We start from the raw sequence: 9,109 nt of genomic DNA, 5'->3' as shown, positions 1-9,109 counted from the left end.
TTAAACATACGTTTACATTTGTTTATAAATCGTTGAAGACTCGTTCAGAAACAGAAGTCATTGTGATAAACAAATCCTTTCCTAGCACAGAGACTTTGCCTTACAAGAATTGATACAAAGTTTATCTTTGACATTTTGTTTATAATTTGATCAACATTTTAACACTTAAGTGAACATTTAGTCAACTTGATCCAGAACTGTTGCATGATACATGAACCAGTGTGTCAACTTGGCACACAATGTTGCATGATAACTTCATCAATATGTGTTAACTTAACACAATTGTTGTATAATATCTTTATACCAACGTGACATACAGAGAACGATAGATCTCTTACTTGTTAAGAAAATGTCTTTGTTACACATGGGTAGGCTTGTTACAAAAGGTGACCTGGCTGAAGCAAAACATGTGTTATAGCTGTTACAGAATGTGGCATGACACCTAGTTACACATGTTTAGAGTTGTTAAGCAACACGACACGACCTCTATTTAATTAAGTGTACTTCCATTTGTTACAGAATGTGGCATGACACCTAGTTACACGTGTTTACAGTTGTTAAGCAACACGACACGACCTCTATTTAATTAAGTGTACTTCCAGTTGTTACAGAATGTGGTATGAACCATAATTACACGTGTGCGAGTTGTCAGACAGCACGACAATACCCAAATTAAGCGTAGTTCAATTTGTTACAGAATGTGACACGACACCTAGTTACGCACGTTCCAGTTGTTTACAGAGATGTCATTACCCTTAGTTAAACACGTGTTAACCTATTAAAATACACATCTAATCTCCAATTACTTTAAAATGTTATTTGTTTTTGAACAGTATTTTAAATCGATATTCGAACAAAACAAAACAAAGTTCAAAGAAACGATATACAGATTGTAACAGAACACTGAACTGTCTCGTAACTCGAATTTTTGATTGTTTATTGAATTTCGCGCAAAGTTACTCGAGAGCTATCTGCGCTAGCCGTCTCTAATTTCGAAGCGATAAAATAGAAGGAAGGTGGCTTGCTAGTCAACACCACTCACTTTCAACCTTTGAATTTCTCTTTGCCAACAAATAAGAGGACATTATAAGACCCCCACGGCTGAAATAGCGAGTAATTTCGATGGAAGGGTTCGCTCCCGTGACCAACAGATTGAGAGACGAGCACTCTAAGCGACGAACTTGGACGAACTGACAAGTTATACTTTGTCATGCAACTTAAAGTACAATTCATAATTGTTTAATGTGTTTGATTTTAAATTTCATGCAAAGCTACATGAGGGCTATCTGCTCTGGCCATCCCTAATTTAAAAGTGTAAAACTAGACGGAAGGCAACTAGCCATCACCACCCACCGCCAACTCTTGGGCTACTCTTACCAACGAATAGTGGGATTTATCGTAACATTATAACGTTCCCACGGCTGAAAGGGCGAGCATGTTTGACGCGACGGGGATTCGATATTTAATGTAAAGTAAGAGATTACATATACACACGTATGTGCGTCTGTTTATATCTCGATCAGGAAATATAAGAAAAACACTTTGATGAAAAATAGTTTTACATTTGCCCCCCCCCCATGGCTCAGCGGTATGTCTGAGGACTTACAACGCTAAAAACCGGCTTTCGATACCCGTGGTGGGCAGAGCACAGATAGCCCATTGTGTAGCTTTGTGCTTAAGTCAAAACCAAAAACAACAACAGTTTTACATTTTGTAAAATCTACTCTTGGCTTCCATCGTGATAACTATCTGGTTTTGAGCGCCCTCAAAATCAAAGTGATTACGTTGTTATCACGAGTTGAAGAGGATATCTCAATAAAACTTTTTATATCCGTACTTTTGTGTACGAATTCTTCTCCGCGGTCACATAACACGATTGTTTATCTCGATACATCAAGTTTAAGAAGAAATTATAAGGACATCTCGTAATGGTAGTTTAATGACCCGTGAACACGAGTGTCGGAAGACAAGAGAGAAGGATCACTTTGAAGAGAAGCGAGTTTTGTCGGGTTTAATGTTTTAAATATGGTATTTCATGATATAAATATGAAACGAACAAGGGTGAGAAAGATGGCAGAATTGCACTGGTGCCATAAGTTTCTACGTCTTTAACGAACGTTGTTAATGTGTCGCCAGAGTTTTAACACCACAAATGTTAAACGGAAAGAACAACCGTTTATTTTTGTGTCTTGCGTAACGAACTACGTAGGGTTAGGTGAATAAACGTTTGGTGACGTCACAGAGAAACGAACTCCACGGTTTCCATGACAAGATTGGGTAATAAATGTTCCTGTCCTTTTTAACGACCCGTAGAATTCTTCTTTGACTGAACAAAAACTATTCTCTTGACGAATTGAGACGTAGGCGTTGTTTTCCAACGCTTTTACGTGGTTTCCTCTATACGAAAACGTATGGGGTGGGGGGAACTAGTGGGTTTGAACAGCAAAAGCACGTTAGTGATGCGAATTGGCAAGCCTAAACGTGAAGTAAAACTGTTTGTCACTCATATTCCTTCACATAATTGGAGTTTTGGTAATTCTACGTAGCGAAGATTTTTTTTTTAAAGGTTCGTCCCAAACAACGAATCTTCGGGTGGGGCTGCAGTAAATTTATATGGACTTAAAATACTAAAATAAGAGGTTCGAATCTCCCGTAGTGGACACAGCAAATAGTCCAATATGGCCTTGTTATAAAACAAACCAAACAACAGCGTCACAAGGAATTATAAGTTGTTTTTCATAAAGTGGTATTTTTAAAAACCTACAACAAACGTACGGTATCATATTACTGGTATCCTTGTATAGCAAGAACGAATACTCTAATTCACCATGGCTTCACATAGTGTCTTCAAGATAAGTCTGGACTGTTTTTTTTTTCTTTGTTCACACAGGGACAAGCCCCTAATGGTTTTGCCCTTATTCTCATCAGAATGTGATATTTTTGTTTTGTGTTTTTAGTGTTGTCATCATTTTCAATTCCTGCTGCCAAAAAAAAGATAGAGGGCCATGTTCGGTTTTTGCCCATGACCAAAATATCTTGGCAACTTGGATGAACTATTTTTATGTGAAATAACAACACATACGCACAATAATGTTACCTTCTAATCAAATGAATAACCTCTTTTTATAGACAGGGAAACCATTAATCTTTGGTTGGCTTTATTGTAACACTGATCAGTTTCATTGGCGCAACCCGCCTGTGGTGTCGAATACGTTTTTTTTTTTGCACTTAACTTCTAACTTAGAACGGTCAGTGCAACTAAAGTACACATCTAGTGATGTTCTATAATCTGTTCAATGGCAACACATGGAACAGACAACCTATGTGTCTTAGAAGTAAAGATATACTGTATTATTTTTTAAAGTCTGTTTCCTTATTCATTACAACGTTTAATACATGTGTACTCAAGTGTTATTTTTTTACGCTTAAAAATATTACTGTGCATTATCAGTAACTTTGGTAAAGTAATTTGTGATGACGAGAATCCCACTTGAAGTACAACAAGCAGAAATATGGAAACCAGATTAAAAAAAACACAAAAAAAACACCTTCACACGTTTTTGAACACTGCAAATCAAATAAACACAACATAACCTTAGAAAACACCCAAATAGTAAGTAGGGAAACAAATAAAAACAAATGCTAAATCAAGTAAGCCTTACTTATACATCAACTAAAACTTCCTTTTTGTTAGCCTGAAGATGACCTTAGAAGGTCGAAACGTCGTTCTGTAGTTTATTTTAATTAAAGTGCTAATACACGTACCAGCCATTTCGAGAATACAAATATCCTAACCTGACCGAACCCCATATAATATTCTTAGGATTATGGCCGAAAATATGGACAACAACGAGGATGTTCAATAAATGAATCAATGTATTTCCATCATTCTAGTTTTTATATTATTGTGTATTGATTTAAGGCACTACATTCTTCTAGTTCCCCGTTGTACAGCGTCATCTACCTTAATTCATAAGTTTTTTTTAGTTTTGATCTATGTGCTAATTTCGCTTTGGTCAAAGATTATTCTTAACGGTCTATCATAGTTCGTCATCATTGTTGTCGTCCGTTTGTGTAGTGGGTGATTTCACTGCAGTTACAGAGATGCCAACCGTTACGATTTGAGCGTAATCATTACGATTTTGGTGTATACGTTACGACTATACGCTCATACAGAACAATATTACGACTTGTCGCAACTCCCAAATTATTATATATTATATAGGCCTATACAATAAAGTGATAAATTGTTCCCCCAGGACTTGAAAGGGGGTGAAAAGAAAATTTCTAGTGAGATACAAATAAATTTTGATAATAAATAAAAGACATAGTCCAAATGGCTACTTGCGATAATCATGTTTGTGCTTGAAATAATAAAAAAAATATTTGTATCTCTGACGTCTACCAATAGTTTGAGTGCGGTGCTTCTCCATACAGGGTACGTGGGGGAATCCATAGTTACGTCATCAGTGCTTATCAGCCAATCAGCGCTCGTGTAGATGGGTATTTCTCGTTTTATAAGCGGCATAGAAACACCAATGCGATCGTTCACAAGATGGAAAAAAAGAGGCCTCGTTCACTAGATTGTCTTGTTTCTGGCAAATCTAAAAGGACTAAAACTGTGAATCAAAAATTTAGGAAAGAGTATAGTGCAAAATATCCGGTCATTGCATCAAAAGTCAGTGACAGTCATGCATTTTGTATAGTTTGTCACATCAATTTTTCTGTGGCACATGGCGGATAAACGATTGTTCCAGAAAAAAAAAATCGGCATCTCACCAACAAAAAGCTGAGGCGAAGACAAAAGCGATGCAGATAACGACTTTTATGAGTAAGAATTCAGAATATGAAACCATAAATAGAGAAGTGATGTTCACGCAATTTGTCATTGCTCATAATTTACCCCTAGCTGTAGCCGATCATGCAGGACATCTATTCAAAAAAATGTTCCCAGACTCTGATATAGCAAAAAAGTATAGCTGTGCTAGAACCAAAACTACAGCCATTGTACAAATGTTGGGTTGTGAAGATGACAAAATGATTTCAAGCATGCTTACTAACAGTGTTTACAGTTTAGCCACAGATGGATCCACAGACATGGATGACTCAAAACTGTATCCAGTGGTTGTACGATATCTTGACCCTTTGCTTGGAAAAATTGTTTGTTCTCTTTTGACAATGGCGGAATGAAAAGAAGCTTCAATGGGAGAGAAAATTTTCAAGCTTTTGGACCATGAACTGACAAAGAGGAAAATTCCATGGGAAAACTGTCTTAGATTTTCTTCAGACAATGCTTCAGTTATGTCTGGTATGGATAAAGGTGTGATGGGACACATCTCAAGACGACAACCTAGCATTTACTTCATGGGCTGTGCCTGTCACCTGATGAATATTGTTGCCCAGAAAGCTTCCAGAAAACTGCCCTGCCCAGTTTCTGATATATTGATAGATATCTACTATTTTCTGGACAAAAGTGCTAGCAGAAAACAACATTTAAAAGAGTTTCAAGGATTGTATGACAAAGAAACAAGAAAAATTCTATTATAACTTATTAACACAAGATGGCTATCACTTGGGGTGTGCCTCAACAGAATATTGGACATGTGGAAGCCATTAAAGAAGTATTTTCACTGTGAAAAGGAAAAATCTAGATTCAAAAGGATCTAAACGTGCACCTCAGTCAGGCAGCAAGACTTTAACAGTCAGGATATCCTCTCAGCTACACGGGGACACAGTCAAGACATCCTCTCAGCCACACAGGGACACAAGGCAACAGTCTCCAAAAGCAGACAAAGAAACATTTGATATAACTCAATATATGTTTAGACAGTCTTACCTTGAACTAAAGAAGATACAATAAATGAAAAAAGAGAAGAAAACGAAAGCTAGCAAGGAAGTAACCAAGAAAAGTTATGCACAGAGCAAGTTAGATAAATTAACAGTTTTCTTGGACAACAAAATGAACTTGTTATTTTGTCTTTTTTCTTCAGTCTGCAATTCCTCTATTTGATCAAGCCAATTTGACATTGCAAACAGAAGAACCTTGTATACACATTATGCATAGAACTCTGATTACACAAGTTAAAAATATACTTGTCAGATACATCAAGCCAGAATATCTTGAAGGCAACATCACTGAACTTAACTACAACACTGAATCCTCACACAAATCTGGTGAGGCAGTTTCTATTGGAAATGCTGCCAAGGAATACATTGTTAAATATGAAAAGGACCTGGACCTGATCAGCTTCTACACCAGTGTTAAGAAGTATTATATTGCAGCTACAAATTACATGATGAAACATTTCCCTCTAAGTGATGAACTCCTGATTCATGCAGAGGTTGCTGATCCAAAACTGAAAGTCAGCAAAGATTTCTCTTCTCTACGCTTCTTCACAGACAGGTATCCTGTCCTTGTCAATACACATGAGCAGACACTATTGACAAGTTGGAAGGGCAATATTTGAACTATCAAATTAATACTTTCTCAGAAACTGTCCTTCAGTTGAATGTTGACATGTTTTGGGTTCAGCTGTCTACAGTTAAAGATGGAAATGATAACCAGAAGCATGACATTCTGTGTAGGGTTATGCTTGGACTTCTTACAATCTTCCATTGTAATGCTGACAGTGAAAGGATATTTAATTTAGTGACTATAAACAAAAGCAAGTTCAGACCAAACTTGAGCACCTCAGTTTTGAGTAGTATTATAACACACAAGATGTATATGCAGTCAAATGGACAATGTTGTTATAACTCCCAACCATCCAGAGACATTCTCATAAAAGCAAAGGCTGCAATAGCTGCAAAACTATTACAATAAGTGTCATAAACACGATATAAACTAGTCCTTACACAAAGGCTTTCTCTGCTTACTGTTTGTGTATGTTCAATGTTGTTTTACCAGTATGCTTGTTACTCTGAACTAAATAAAAGAAATAATTTCAAAATATTTTTAATTTATTTATTAAATATACAAAACACAGTCATAAATGAGCAATCGATAGCAGTAATAAATAATAATAGTTATAATAATAATATAATAATAAAAAATTTAGAGACATTGGTCAGACCTAGTGGCCACAAATGATAAAGGGCCCTGTCTACAATTATTACGCTCAGTCATTTGAAATAGTTGGCATCTCTGCAGTTATAGAGCTGTGTCCGTGTTATGCGTGACTGATATGGTCACAATGAGTTTAATTATTGTTTAAAAATATCAAATGAACAGTGGGCTTCTTACAGACTCTCTTCCATCTATATAAGTGTTTATTACAACTATATATACTTAAATCAGTCACGTCTCCGTGTGCTGATATACATTCAGTAACGGCTTCGAATAGTACTGAAAATTCACTAAGACCGGAATGTTGTGCTGATGTAACCGAAAAATAATGAAGTTATAGGATCTACGTAACAAAGATAGGATAAAAGTGATACTGACGCTGCTCTACTAAGAAAAATTTCATCCAAACCGGAGTAGTGGAAGAAACGTTTTGGGAAAGGATCCGCGAAACATGAACTCTCGGATTCAGCAGTTCGAGCACGCTAATTAGTGGCTCATGTCTGGCCCTCTGACTTGTAAGGCTTTTATAGAGAAGCGTATAATGTACGGTAAGAGGATTAGAACAATATAAACCAAATGTGCATGCGTTATGAATTACTGAGCCATGGTACAATATAATAGGAATTAATAACTACTACAGACAAACTAAGTACAAATGCACTTGGAATAAAATACCGTATTTTATACCTTTTAGTTACATCGTGGAAGACGCACCCTAATTTTTGAAAGACAATTCTAAGAAAAATATTTTGTTTGTTTGTTTTGGAATTTCGCACAAAGCTACTCGAAGGCTATCTGTGCTAGCCGTCCCTAATTTAGCAGTGTAAGACTAGAGGGAAGGCAATAGTCATCACCACCCACCGCCAACTCTTGGGCTACTCTTTTACTAACGAATAGTGGGATTGATCGTAACATTATAATGCCCCCACGACTGAAAGGGCGAGCATTTTTGGCGCGACCGGGATGCGAACCCGCGACCCTCAGATTACGAGTCGCACGCTTTAACACGCTTGGCCATGCCGGGCCAAAATATTTTGACTCTCCAACCAACGGCTTGATGAAGTCTTGACATTTTTCAATCTACTAAGTAAATACAGTCATATTCTTCACAGCATATCGACAATATTAGTTAAATTGAATGTTTTATGCCATTGAAAATACTTATAATTGGTAAGTAATGAAACTACGATCTGAATGAGAGGTTGTTTTTAGTAGACCCTAAGATAACCTCTTGCCTTATCCCGTCACTTTTGTCTTGGAGGACGCATAGGGATTTTGCAAAGTATTTGTAAAGAAAAAGTGCGTCTTACAAGACTTAAAATACGGCAATTAACTCTAACTCACTAACATTCAGGAGAAACAACAAGTATGCAAATAACATTTACGCAACCTATTTTGAGCAACCATTCATATGTCCTTAAGGGTTTCAATTGGTGTATTTTTAAAATTTATAGGTGGATACTTATTTTAGAGAATCTCTCCTCTATCCATGTCAACTTTTACATAAGTTCATGAATTCATTCTTGAGACCAACCAACCTACCCACTAGCGGTTCCACATCAAACGTATTGTTTGTAGAATATTGAGGCAAAGTTACACAAAGGCTGCCTGCGATAGATGTCGCCAATTTTGAACTGAGAGACTAGAATAAAAATACTTATTCAACTACGTTCTCCAGTCAACAATGAGGCTACTGTAATCGAAAATTAGTATTTGACTGTCACTCTTATAACACATTCGGGGACCCAAAGTGCGCATGTGATCCATGGATCTTCATCATCACAGTGGGGTTTGGTTTGTCTTGAATTTCGCGCAAAGCTACTCAAGGGCTATCTGTGCTAGCCGTCCCTAATTTAGCAGTGTAAGACGAGAGGGAAGGCAGCTAGTCATCACCACCCACCGCCAACTCTTGGGCTACTCTTTTACCAACGAATAGTTGATTGACCGTCACATTATAGCATCACCACGGCTGAAAGGGCGAGCATGCTTGATGCGACGGGGATTCGAACTCACGACCCTCAGATTACGAGTCGAACGCCTTAA

The 9,109-nt window shown here is 37.1% G+C and overlaps 1 long non-coding RNA gene across 3 annotated transcripts in view; it reads left to right on the top strand.

Moving 5' to 3' along the window:
• The window catches only part of LOC143251104 (uncharacterized), a 29,007-nt gene that overhangs the window by 3,547 nt on the left and 16,351 nt on the right, over nt 1–9,109 (top strand). The window lies entirely within an intron of this gene.

This window comes from Tachypleus tridentatus, chromosome 5 (assembly GCF_004210375.1).
Source record: "Tachypleus tridentatus isolate NWPU-2018 chromosome 5, ASM421037v1, whole genome shotgun sequence".
Lineage (NCBI taxonomy): Eukaryota > Metazoa > Arthropoda > Merostomata > Xiphosura > Limulidae > Tachypleus > Tachypleus tridentatus.
Note: the sequence above shows the minus strand (reverse complement) of the source record. Positions and strands in the feature narration are given on the sequence as shown.